Source organism: Protopterus annectens, chromosome 4.part0, assembly GCF_019279795.1.
Source record: "Protopterus annectens isolate FY-2018-M chromosome 4.part0, PAN1.0, whole genome shotgun sequence".
NCBI classification, from domain to species: Eukaryota; Metazoa; Chordata; order Ceratodontiformes; family Protopteridae; genus Protopterus; species Protopterus annectens.
The window spans coordinates 749,226,614-749,240,241 of NC_056733.1; positions in this window are offsets into that span (position 1 = coordinate 749,226,614).

Consider the following 13,628-nt stretch of genomic DNA (forward strand, 5'->3'; position numbering starts at 1 on the left):
AATTGTACAATTAGGAATACAAATCATACTAGATATTTCTCAAAATTTCAAGCAGAAAGATAGAATTCAATGTGGGAAAGGATGATGATGAAGCAGGGGGTAATTCAAGAAATAAGGAAAGAATGGGACTTTGTATGCAGATCTTTAAGGAGAATAACAGCAGTTATACAGAATATTATATTCATAAAGTAGTAGAAAGTACACTAAGAACTAAGCCAACAAGGAAATAGAGAAAGGAGATTCTGCCGAGAGGTATGACTGCAATTACAGATACAAAGAATAGGAAAGAGGGGGATGGAATTTACTGAAGGAAGCGAACCATGTTAATGGGAAAGAATAATTAGAGAAGGAAAGGTAATAGAATGTGAAAAGGCCAAGTAGACATTTGGATTGCAGACTACTGATTGTCTTCCCTATAAGGGATTGATATGAGTATACACAAAGAGAAAGGGATTGTTGAATCCCAAATTAAAGACGTGCACTGGGTGAGTTTTTAATTGAATCTAGAAAAGAAGCTGCTGTTAAACAGGGATAATTAGTAGGGCATATAAAATATTGCACAACTATAGGAATCAGTCAGAAAAGATCAGAAAAGATTGGGAAGAGAGATAAGATATTCATTTCACAAAGAAACAATAGGAGGACATATATATGACTCCTAAATATGCAACAAAGTCTAGAAGATTCAGGATTTTTGCCTGGAAGTGTTTACATAGATACTTTTATACTCCAAAAAAATACTTCCAAAAACGAAAACTTAGTAAAACTTGCTTGAAGAACAAAAAAAAAAAGTGCTGGCAGCAAAACCTAAAAAAATTAAAAAATTTAAGTAGATGAACTTAAAAATGGCATTTTTTGACCAATGCATTCTGAAACTTGCACTTTCTATTAAATGTGTAACAAATGTCTTGGCATAGATGACTAAAAACATGCACAATTTTAGTTAATAGATTTTAATTTTAATGTATTAAATTTATTATTTTTTTTATTTTTGATTTGAATTTTTTATTATGTAAATTGTTTTGAATTTTTTGTTTTTAGTAGGTTATGTTTTTTATAGACACATTACAAAGTTAAAAAAACTGTTTTTTTATTATTCCACTTAAATTTATTTATATTTAAGGCTTGGAAAGTCCGAGCCGGAGCGCTATAAAAAGCAGTTTTTATCTACTTTTATACTCCAAGCAGACTACAAAGAATTTTTCCTCAGGTAGATGGCAAATGTTAGAGGTGTAATCGGGAAGAAAGAGGTACCTGGGACCATATGTTCCTGGAGTGTAATAATCTGTCAGACTTAAAAAAGTCCATACAGAGCACTCTGTTAAGAATACTGGGTGAGCAAATGAATGTAATTACGGAAATTTTTTTTTTTTTTTGAGATGGGATAGAGGATCTAATTTGCCTAGACATAGTAAGGTATTGTTAATTTTAATTGTGGTGGCTGCTAAAAAAAGCAATTACTAGAAAATGGAAATAAAAATCTAAACCAACTATACTTGAAGTAGTGAATATTGTAATACGAGTTAAAATAACATGAAATGGGATCATTAGAAAAGGGTAGCAGTAAATTACATAGAAAATCATGGAAATTATGGGAACAATACATGCAGGCAGAGAAGCAAAGCTTAACAGAATGCATGAATTGAACAATTTATATAATGTTGTTTTGATATATGATATATAAATGAAAATTATGTACTTATATAACATTAGATCCATGTTGTCTGATTTTGACCGGTTCAAACATATGGGTTGTCGATCCGACCACGGCACTGACTCTGAAGCTTCTTCAGATCTAAAGCTCTGATTCCTCTCCTACCCAGAATTCTCTAGACTCCACTTTAGCTTGGTCAGATCAAGTTTGCTCCCCATTTGTCAGAAACTGAACTTTTCCTTATATATTCCTATATAAGGAATTCCCAGGTTAAATAATCCCAAGCTATTGAGGAAAATGGGTACAGTCTCACAGGACTGTGCATAGACAGGGAATAAGGGGTCTACTCAACTATCTCAAACCCATAGCTGACACTCTGGAAGGGGACAGGACAGAGAGAGTTTGAACCAGATGAAAATCAGACACCATGGATCTAATGGTATGGTAAGTGCATAACTTTTGTATCCAATGTTGTCTGTTTTCCTCAGTTTCAAACATATGTGACAGAATCCCAAGCTGTCAAATTGGGTGGTATCAAGGAAGCACATTCCTGAGTATGGTGAAACCAAAGGAAGAACATGACCTGAATTCTACATCCAGTTTATAGTGAGATACAAATGTGTGTACTATAGACCAAGTGGCCGCAACACGTCACCAATGGAAAATCCCCTACTGGAGGCTGCCGAAGTAAAAGTCTCCTAGTTGAATCAGCCTTAGGTTTACATCATAAGGGCAAATTCCTCTTATGCTAAATAAAGAAAATACAATCTGGCAGCCATCTCAACAAAGTAACCTTTGCCAATATTCTCCCAAACTTTGTTTTTGAAAATGAAATGAACAACTGATTGCCACTTCTGAATTGTTTTGTTTGGTGACTGTAGAAGCTGAGTTGTCTGTGGACATCTAACATATGCAATTAGAAGTTATGTACCTACCATAACGTTCCATGTTAGTTGTCTTCTCTCGCCTTCTTTCTTGTTGGATGGGTTCGGAGCCGATCCTCGGCTCTGACTCGGCACTTGCTAAGCTCGAGAGCTAATTTTACCAGGTCGAGGCAACCCTATATCCCATGATGCAAGGCGGAGATTACCCAGATCTCGTTTGATAGCTAAAGAAATAGCAATATTTTCTTCCAACTTAAGAGGAGGAAGAAATAACAATACTAAATAACATCATAACCCTCTGGAAGGGATCAACGTAATCTAGTGACACTAGGAGTTGAACAGCTAGAAAAAAGGTAATAACCTCTTAATAGAAGATGTATAATCTTCCCGGTCTGACCAGGCTAGGGGGATGGAGGGCGGGATGCAAGAAAGAAGGCGAGAGAAGACAACTAACATGGAACGTTATGGTAGGTACATAACTTCTAAATGTTAAGTTGTCAATCTCGCCTTCATTCTTGCTGGATGGGACCGCGTCCCTAGCACCTCTATCCTGGGTGGCTCAATGGAACAGACTGTTGAAAACGGTGCAACCAAAATTTGCTCTGTCTCTGGAAACCAAATCTAATTTGTAATGTGAAACAAAGGTATGAGGAGAGGCCCATGTGGCTGCTGCACAAATAGTGTCTATTGGAAGTCTAGCTTGAAAAGCTGTAGATGTAGCTAGAGCTCTGGTAGAATGGGCTTTTGGGTTAGAAACCAACTCTTTGCCTCTGAGCTGATAAATGTAAGTGATCACAGAAGACAGCCACCTAGATAAAGTTACCTTAGAAACTGGAAGGCCTTTCCTGTTCTCTGCATAGGATAGAAATAGTTGATCAGATTTCCTAAAAATTTTTGTCTTGTCCAGATAATATCTGAGCTGGCGGTGAACATCGAGATAATGTAACTTTTGCTCAGCTCTATCAGAATAATTTGGGAAAAATACTGGAAGATCAATGGATTGATTTAGGTTAGTCTGTGATGCCACCTTTGGTAAGAAAGACAGATTAGTCCTTAGAGATACCCTGTCTTTGTGGAATATTACATAGGGAGGGCGAATACAGAGAGCATGAAGCTCAGATACTCTCCTGGCAGATGTAATGGCAACTAGAAAAAGTGTCTTCCAAGAAAGCAATTTCAAAGAACAGGCAGCTGCAGGTTCGAATGGGGGAAGAATCAAGGATGTTAAAATTAAATTTAGATCCCACTGTGGTGGGGGGTCTCTAATCGGAGGTTTCAATAAAAAGATACCTCGAAGGAATGCCTTGCAAAGTTTATGTGACATAATGTTGTGGTCCAAAAAGCCTATATGAAAATTTGAAATGGCTGCCAGTTGAACTTTCACTGTGGAAGAAGAGGATCCTGAATTAAAAATGTCAGCTAGGAAGTCCAATACCGAATGAATTGGAGCAGTATAGGGGTCTATGTTCCTAGCTTTTGCCCAGAAAGAGAAACGTCGCCATTTACTAGTGTAGATCTTTCTGGTAGAAGATGTTAGGGAGGCTACTATGATATCCCATACAGGATTAGAAATCATAGGAAGCCTGTCTAAGGATGAAGTGGAGCAACCAAGCAGTGAGGCTGAGAGAAGGAATGGATTGATGCAGTTGACCCGACTGTTGGGTCAGAAGATCTGGAACCGGGTCCAGATGTCATGGCTGTACCAATAGGTAATGATGTAGGAATGGAAACCATATCTGTCGAGGCCAATAAGGGGCAATGAGAATCAACTTGGCTCTCAAGGCGGTTGCTTTCTGAATTAGCTGAGGTATCAGCGGAAAAGGAGGGAAGGCATAAAGAAGTCCCCGGGGCCAATCTTGGGTTGGAGCGTCTCTGGGGGGATGGCCTGGAAGGGGGAAGAGAGAGAAGAAGTCTGGGCATTTGCTGTTTTGAGGTGTAGCGAAAAGGTCGCAGCAAGGAAGGCCCCACTTCTGAAAAATCTCTTCCGTCACTGACTGTTTGAGAGACCACTCGTGAGGCATGAGAATAGCTCTGCTCAATCTGTCCGCTATGATGTTGGATTTCCCAGGGATGTGCATTGCTATCAGAAACCGGTGAGAGGAGATTGCCCATTGCCAAAGTCTGAGAGCCTCTCGACACAGTGGATAGGACTTGGTTCCGCCCTGTTTGTTTATATACCACACTACGGACATATTGTCCGTTTGGACTGCAATAGTTCCCAGGGGAAGAGAGTCGTTGAGGGCTTGCAACGTTAAAAGCACTGCTCTCATCTCCAGAACATTTATGTGCAGATGGTACTCAAAAGGTTGCCAAGTGCCATGGACCATTCTGCCCTGATAATGTCCCCCCCACCCGATCAGGGTGGCGTCCGATGTAACCGTGGCAACCAGGGCAAGAGGAACAAATGGTCTGCCTTGATGGATTTGAGGGGACGATATCCATCAAGTCAGATGTCTTTTGCAAGTTGGAGTTACTATGATCTCTTGACGCATGGGAAGCTGTTGAAAAGACCATTGGGTAATAGCATCCATTGTAGAAGCCACATGTAAAAGTGGGTGAGGGGAAGAAGTGTTATGGCGGCTGCCATAAGACCCAGTACTTTCAGAGCAAATCTGGCCTGAATTTTGTTGCTGAAGAGAATCACTTGGACGTGTCTTTGAATGTCCAAGATCCTTTGTTCTGTTAACCTTGCCGAAAGTTGTACGGTGTCCAATCTTGCGCCTATAAAAGTAATAGATTGACAAGGTGACAAGGCTGATTTTTCGAAATTTATAGAAATTCCTAGCCCTCTGCAAGTGTGAATGGTGTAATTTCTGGCTTGGAGAAGCTGATGCCTGGTGGTGGCAGTGAGGAGCCAGTCGTCTAGATATGAAAACACCTGGAATCCTTGACGTCTCAGGTGAGCCGTAACCACTGCCATGCATTTGGTGAACACTCTGGGGGCTGTAGTGAGTCCAAAGGGCAGGGCTCTGAATTGGAAGTGACTGGTCCCCAGCCGAAAGCGGAGAAATCTTCTGGAGCATCTGTGAATTTTTATGTGATATTACGCATCCTGAAGATCTATCGAGCACATCCAATTGTCCTTGCCCAGAAAGGGCAGAATGGACTGAAGCGTGACCATCCAGAATCTTGATTTCTTTACAAACTTGTTGAGTTTGCTCAGATCTAATATTGGTCTCCAGTCCCCTGTCTTTTTTGGAACTAAAAAGAACCTTGAGTAGATTCCGGATCCTATTTGGTCTGCTGAGACTGGCTGGATGGCTCTTTTTACTAGCAGTTTTGATATTTCTAGTACTGCTAGTTCCCTTAGACCGGGTGGAACGTCTGGAAGGGTTCCCTTTTGTTGAACTGGGGTTTGAATAAAGGGAATTTTGTAACCCTCGGATATAATTGACTGTACCCATTTGTCTTGAGAAAGGGAAAGCCAGGCTATTGGGTACAGCGATAATTTCCCCCCGACTGCCTCTGTAGGCGGACAATCGGGCAACATCTCAGGGATGCTGGAAGGGCTTGTCAGAAAGAGTCTCTCTGCTACCCTGATTCTGCAGACCACCTCTGCCCCTAGGGCGGCGTCTGTTATTGTTACCCCCTCTGCCTCTGGGGGTAAACTGACTTCGTGTGTCAGGCATGACTCCTTGAGATTTGCGAAACCACATTTTCCCTCCCTTCTGTCCTTTGGGGTAAGGTCTAGAAGGGGTGGAGAAACAGACTCCTACGGCAGAAAGAGTCTTGCCATCTTGTTCGCATCTAGTCAAAGTGTCTTTCACTTGAGGACCGAACAAGGTGGAGCCATCAAAGGGGGAGTTTGTGAAAGACGGCTTGAAGGCGTCTGCAAAATTACAAAGCCGCATCCAGGACTGACGCCTTAAAGCCACTCCTGTGCCTGCGGCCCTACTCGCTCCATTGGCTGCATAAGAAATGAGCCGCATGGAGGAGTTAGCAATGAAGTTAAGGATTTCTAGCTGTGAGCTAATCTTATCCTGAGACCCAGCAGCTGACGGATCCTGTAAAACTTCTCCCAACTCTTTAAGAACATCTCTTTGAAGGCGGGTGAAGTGGCATAAGTAGTTCAGCGATCTCATGGCAAAAGTCGCTGAAGAAAAAATCCGCTTACCGTACCTGTCCATAGTCCTAGAATCCTTGTTAGGAGGATGGACAGGTACTGAAGGATCAGCTAATTCCTTCTTGGTGGCAGCAGCCACCACCATGGCATCAACTGGGACACCCTTTCTTAAATATTGTCTATCTTGTGGGGCCGTAATAAATTTTGAAGGTCTCCTAGGGATAGGTTCCACCAAATCTGGAGCCATCCACGCCTTCTGAGCCACTACCTCCATGAGAGGGTCGAAAGGCGGAGACACCCAGGAGGTGGAGGGTCGAGATCCGAATGCCTCCAGGTATACTGACTCATCCTCGGAAGGATTAAGAGAGGGCCAGTTCCCCCTCTGCTTAAAGATTTCAAGGATGTCTGAAAATGAGACATCCTCAGAGGAGGACCTTGGGGATCCCTCCGACTCATCCAAGTCAGTATCTGATGTAGTAGACTCAGGGGAGTCTAGATGTTTCCTCTTACATGTCCTCTTACGCGGGGGTTCCCCTGACGGATCAGGAGAAGCTTCGGAAGAGGAAGATATTCTCAATGGGGAAACCTGAGGCGTTGGATCTCTGGGTCCGGAAGCAAGAGAGTGAGAAGAGACGTCAGCAGGCACTGTAGTGGGAGGAGCTGATGGAACTGTCTGTTGACTAAGCCCAGGGGCTAGTACACTCCTCATCACCTTGAAGGCTCCCCCGTCAAAGAGACCAGAAAGTTCCCACTCCGAAGAGATAAGAACCCCAGGCCTCACTGAGAGGGAAGGCTCTGAGGCAGATGTCGGGGCCGAGCTCACCAACGCCGAAGCTCCGAGAGGGAGAACGGGGTCGGACAAGGGTCTGATGCCACTCGCCCCCTCGGAGCTGAAAAGAGAGACCAGACGCCCGGATCCCTCCAATGAAGGTCTCAAGGAGGAAATCGGAGCCGAGGACGACGGAGCCAAAAGGGGTGGTATCGGCTCCAAAGTCACAACAGTGCCGGTTCCGAGGAGCTCCGGCTCCGACCTCTGTAAGAGAGTCAAAGGAGGAATGTTTGGTGGATGTGAGATAGCTACCGTCTGTTGAGATGGGCTATGGAGTATTTGGGCCAATGCCTGAGACTTTAATAGTCTACTCACCACTCTCTCGAGGTCATGATCAGATAGCCCGGATGACCGAGAAGAACGGCTCCGATGGCTCCGCTCCAAGAGCAAGGGTGATCTCGGAGCCGAATGTATAGATTCCACTGAAGGGGATCGAGATCTCTTTTTTGAGATCAATGGAGCCATCGGAGCCGAAGATACGTCGGCTCCAGCCGGAGCCAACACTGAGTGTCTGGATTTGACAGTATCGGTGCTGGATGGAGCCGATACTGAGACTGGTATGGAAGGATCGGCTCCGGCCGGAGCCAATCTCAAACCTGGTGAGGATGAACCTGAAGCCGATGGCTTGGAAGTCTGAGCCGAAGGCTTAACAGGTTTCGAGGGCTTCCCCGGCACCGACTTAGTCGGGGAGCTCTAGGGCTTTAATAAGCCCCTTAATATCAGCTTATTTTTTCGCTCCTGCAGGACTCTTGGGCTGAAAGCATGACAGATAGCACAAGAGTCCTGCAGGTGCGCAGGTCCCAGGCAATAAACACAAGAAGTGTGACCGTCTGTCAGAGACATCTTCTGACAGCACGAGTCACACTTCTTGAAGCCTGAGACCTTAGTGTCCTTCGACATAACTGTGTCGATGAAACACCAGTAACACACTCACACACAAAAACACTCAGTCCAACAAATTAAAATAAACAGGGATAACACACAGTCATACACAAACAATCCCTGACAGGAAAAAATTTAGGGAGGGGAAGGCCTAAGGCCTAACTAGGGACAAGGGGATAATTTACTCAAAAAGAAGGGAACACTGACGGGAATAGGGCTAAAGTAAGTCGTTAATTAACAAAATACAAATATATATATATAAATTTAAAGGGGGGTAGACGAAAAGTCTCTAAAACTGTTGACTTACCTAGAGCTGGTAAAAGAAGGCACCTCGTTAGCGAAGCAGCAAACGAGATCTGGGTAATCTCCGCCTTGCATCATGGGATATAGGGTTGCCTCGAGCTGGTAAAATTAGCTCTTGAGCTTAGCAAGTGCCGAATTGGAGCCGAGGATCGGCTCCGAACCCATCCAGCAAGAATGAAGGCGAGATTGACAACTTAACATCTTACATTATACTTTGTTTGAACATCTGGGGAAAAATACTGGTAAGTTTATGGACTGGTTCAGGTTTACTTTGGATGCCACCTGAGGAATAAAGAATGCACTGGTTCTAAGAAAGATTCTGCCCTTTTGAAAACCTAAATAGAGATTTTAACAAGACAGTGCCTATAACTGTGAAACTCATCTGGCTGATACCACTGCCATTAGGAAAATTGTTTTCCAAGAAAGGAACTTTAGGTGTGCCATTGGCTGCGGTTTCATATGGAAACTAAGTCAGAGTTTGCAGCATAATGTTGATGCCCCATGGACAGAGCTAGGTGTCTAATGGGACATTTTAGAAGACACGTACCTTCCAAAAAGCTTTAAAGATTTTCTGTGAAGCTATAGGAGTATCCTTGTGTCCAACATGAAAATTTGAATTAGCCACAATCCGAACCTAAATGGTGGAAAATCTGGAACCTTTATCAAAGAGCTGAGATAAGAATTCTAGTATGGATGGAACAGACACTGGAAAAGGATCAAGTGCTTTAGAAAGGGCACAAATACAGAATCTCTTCCATTTGCTTTGGTATATCTTTCTAGTGGCTGGTTTCTGAGAAGCAGAAAGAAAAAATATTACTAGGGAGAAGCCTGGCATCTCTTGCTATATTTAAAATTGGAGGAACCATGTGGTTAATTTCATGGACTTCTGATCTGGAGGGTGCAGTCTGGATGGGTGGGTTAGTAGGCTTAAATAATGATCCAACATCCACTTGGGTGGGTTTGGCATAATAGTTAAAGTCTTTGCCTCATACACACAAGATGCAGAGTTTGAATCTGACTTTGAGTTATTGGCTAGACTTCAAATGGCCTTTCAGGGCAGTTAGCCAAGTACTCTCCTATGAACCTATGTGCTAGTACAGGCCATACATATGGAAACCAACTCTGTAGGAGCCAAAAAGGGGGCAATGAAGATCACCCTGACCTTCCACTGTCTTGCTTTCTGTATGAATTTGCTCATTAGGAGCTATGGTGGAAAGGCATATAGGAGACCCGGGGACGATTGTGGATCATGGCATCTCTCAGTCACTGACCCTGTGCTGCATTTGTTCTTGAGACAGGAGGCAAAGAGACAGCAACAAGGCAGTCCCAGTGACTGAAGATCAAATGTGCCAATGCACAACTGAGGGACCACTCACGAACCATCAGGACAGTTCTGCTCAATCCGTCTGTTAACACAATGGTTGACCTTGGGATATGCTTTCCTACTAGAATGTGGTGTGAAGACATCACCCATTGCCAAACTATCATGGCCTCTCAGCATAGAGGATAACAACATGTTCTCCCCTACTTGCTGATGTACCATACTACCACCATGTTGTTAGTTTGTACGGAAATTACACCCTTGGGGAGGAGGTCCTGGAATACCTGCAACACTAGGAGGATCACCGTCAGCTCCAAGACAATGATGTGAATATTGACCTCTAGGGATGACTATATACCTTGGACCATTTTCCCTTTGAAGTGTTGTCCCAATCTAGAAGGGAGGCATCCATGCTTACTTTCACTACTGGTGAATCTGACTGGAAAGGACTCCCCTTAGTTACTGTTGGCTACATTACCCACCAAGCAATGTGTTGCCTGCAAATTTGAGTAATTTGAATCTTTGCATATAATGGATGAATAGACTGAGACATTTGTATTGACAAACTCCATTGCAGTACTCTCATATAATAACTGGCTAGAAGAACCATCAGAATTGTGGACACCATTAGGCATAAAAAGCACAAGAATAATATTGCTGGTGGTGAAGGATGATGTAGTACCTGCATGGCTGTGACTGACAAAACCCTGGAACTGGGGAAGGCTGACTATCTGAATGTTGGTATCTAGGTGGCATCCTATAAACTCTATATTTTGAGTTGGGGTCAGGTGGCACTTTGGTACCCTCACTGTTATTTATCCCTAAGTCCAGTAAAAATTGGAGCAAGTGGTCCAGGTTGCACAGCAGTAAATGCTTTGAGGTAGCAGTTGGGAGCCAATTGTCAAGATAATGGAAGACTTGGATTCCCAGCAGATGCAAATGTGCGGCTTCTACTGCCATGATCTTGGTGAACACCCTGGGAGCTGTGATGAGACAGAAAGGCAGTGCTCAGAAATGTTACTGACTGGCTCCCAGCTGGAAGCAGAGAAATCTCTTGGATTAATTACTATCTTAATATGATAGCAGGCATCTTGAAGATCTGTGCAGTACACCCATTTGTCCTTCCTCAACAGAGTAAGCTGGACTGAATTCTGGCCATCAAAAATTGTGTCTGCTTCACAAATTGGTTTATGTGACTGAGATTCAGAATGGCCCTGAGGTCTCCCATCGTTTTTCGTACTACAAACAACCTAAAATTGACAGTGGATTATAACTGGGTTGGAGGATCAGTTACATGACTCTTTTTTTTCTAGCAGCTTTGAAGTTTCTGTGGCTGCTGAGTTTGTCTGACTGGATGGAACATCAGGGACTCTTTTTTTTCTGTTTCTGAGGTGGAAGGGAAAATGGAATTGAGTAACCCCTGGAAATTATCTTTAGCATCCAAGAATCCAAAGTTATACTGTGCCAGGCTTGAGGATGCAAAGACAGGCACCCCCCCCCCAACTGCCACCAGAATGAAGCAGTTGGGCAATTGTTCAGGAGTGCTGAAAGGCTTTCTCCATAAAAGGACTGCTTCTTAGAAGGGGAGAAAATAGGCTGAAGATGTAGTCCCATCTGTGTGGGAATGAGCTCCTTCTGAACTAACTCATCCCTTCTAGTCTGGAGGGCCCTTGCACTGAAGGCAGTGCAAGACTGGCAGTTCACATCCAAATGGGCAGCACTCAAGCAATAAACACACAGAGTGCAGATCTGGAGTGGGAGCTTAAGTCCTCACTCCGAACATTTGTTAAACCCAGATGATTCAGACATCTTAAAGTCCAAACAGAAAAAAAAGTTATAAGTCCTAAAAGAAAATCTAGTTATGAATGCAGACACACACACACACACACACACACACACACACACACACACACACACACACACACACACGCACAAACACACACACACACTGCTAACTACACTAACTGAAATACAATACAACTTTATTTTTCAGATACTACACTTGACTTTGGCCAAAAGGCCAAAAAAACAGAAGTTGAAATAAAGGTATAAAACACCTGGCTATAAAACACTAAGTCTAGCAATTATTAAACACTAAAGCTCCAGTGAAAAGAAAAGGGAGAAAGAAAAATTCTTTCTCTAGGAGGAGGAAATAAGCTATAATCCAAAAAAATAATACAATGCACTAAGGAGTATTCTTTCACAAATCCAATAACTTCAGGTAGCAAAAGAGATCTGGGCAGCTAAGGTGGAGTCCAGGGGAAATAAGGATAGTTGAGGAGGAGCCACAGTTTTTCAGAGTCAGTGCCAAGGTCAGATCCAGTCAAATCCAACAACCAATATGTTTGAAAAGTATGAAAACAGACAGCATTAGATCAATATATCTGATGCATAGAAACTCTCAAGATGGCTGCACAATGTGTAACAGCTTATTTCTAGCTGTCCCAGTGTGAAAATATAAACTCATCAGAGAAGGCCAGTATACTTGTGTTTATGGGTAAATTTCTGTAACGGGCTAGTAAGTGCACTGCTTGGATGTCAGGAATAAAGAAATACAGAAGACCTGGAAAAATCAGCTACAAAAAGTGAAGAAGAAACACTGACTGGGGAAAGCTCTGCAGTTGTTTAAAAAGCAATGCAACCTTCAGACATGACTTCCAATAACCTACATGAAGGTATAAGACAACTGCATACAGGCCTGGTTAAAATAAACAAAATACTGATACAGTATATCAACAAAAACAACAAAAGGCTGGAAAAAAATGGAAGAAGCTTTAAACAGATATTCAGATGAGATGATAAAGCTGCAAAAAATCAGAGGTCGAAACGAAGAAAAGGCTGGCTGAATATGACACTCCTCAAGAAGAGCAAAATCACGAAGCAAAAAAACCAGTAAAAAACGACCAAATAAGCTCGGACTCCTTGCTCCAGCAAATAATAATGATGTTATTAGAGTTCTGTCCAAGAAAAGGCAAAACAAAAATATCTAAACACAAAATTTATTAATACAGCGTTTTCGCCATGTACACTGACACAGCTTCTTCAGAGTGAAAACAACTGCTATTTACTCTAAGTCAGTTTTTAAATCAGTAAAAAGGAAGTGATGTCATAACCAGTAGTACTAATATAACCAATAGTACTAATATAAATACATAAAAATACATAAAAAATCAAGACTTTTGTATCAAAAACGTCAATAAAATAATTACAAACATCATTTTAATGTCCTATAAGTGTATATTTAAAATCATATATACCCTAGAATACATGCTGTATAAAATATATATATATATATATATATATATATATATATATATATATATATATATATATATAGTGTGAAAAATCACCTATTCTTAGGGAAATAATAATACATAGTATTCTAATAAAATGTAGTATTCTGGTAGGGTGTAATACAGTACAACTAGAGATTATATAAAAATCTAAAATGCACATATGCAGAAATCATGAACAAGTTGAAATCATGCACAAGTTGAAAAACTCGTATTAGAGGTTTACTATATGGATCAAAAGGTGAAAAGTGGGCACCTAAGATGGAAGCATGATAAGATTAATTATAATTATCTTGAATAGCTTCTCAGTTTTAATACTGAGGAGATATTACAATTCTCGTTTAATGCTGGGTGATTAAATGCATCAGTTCTGAGTTGCCACTCAAGTTCACAAAGTTC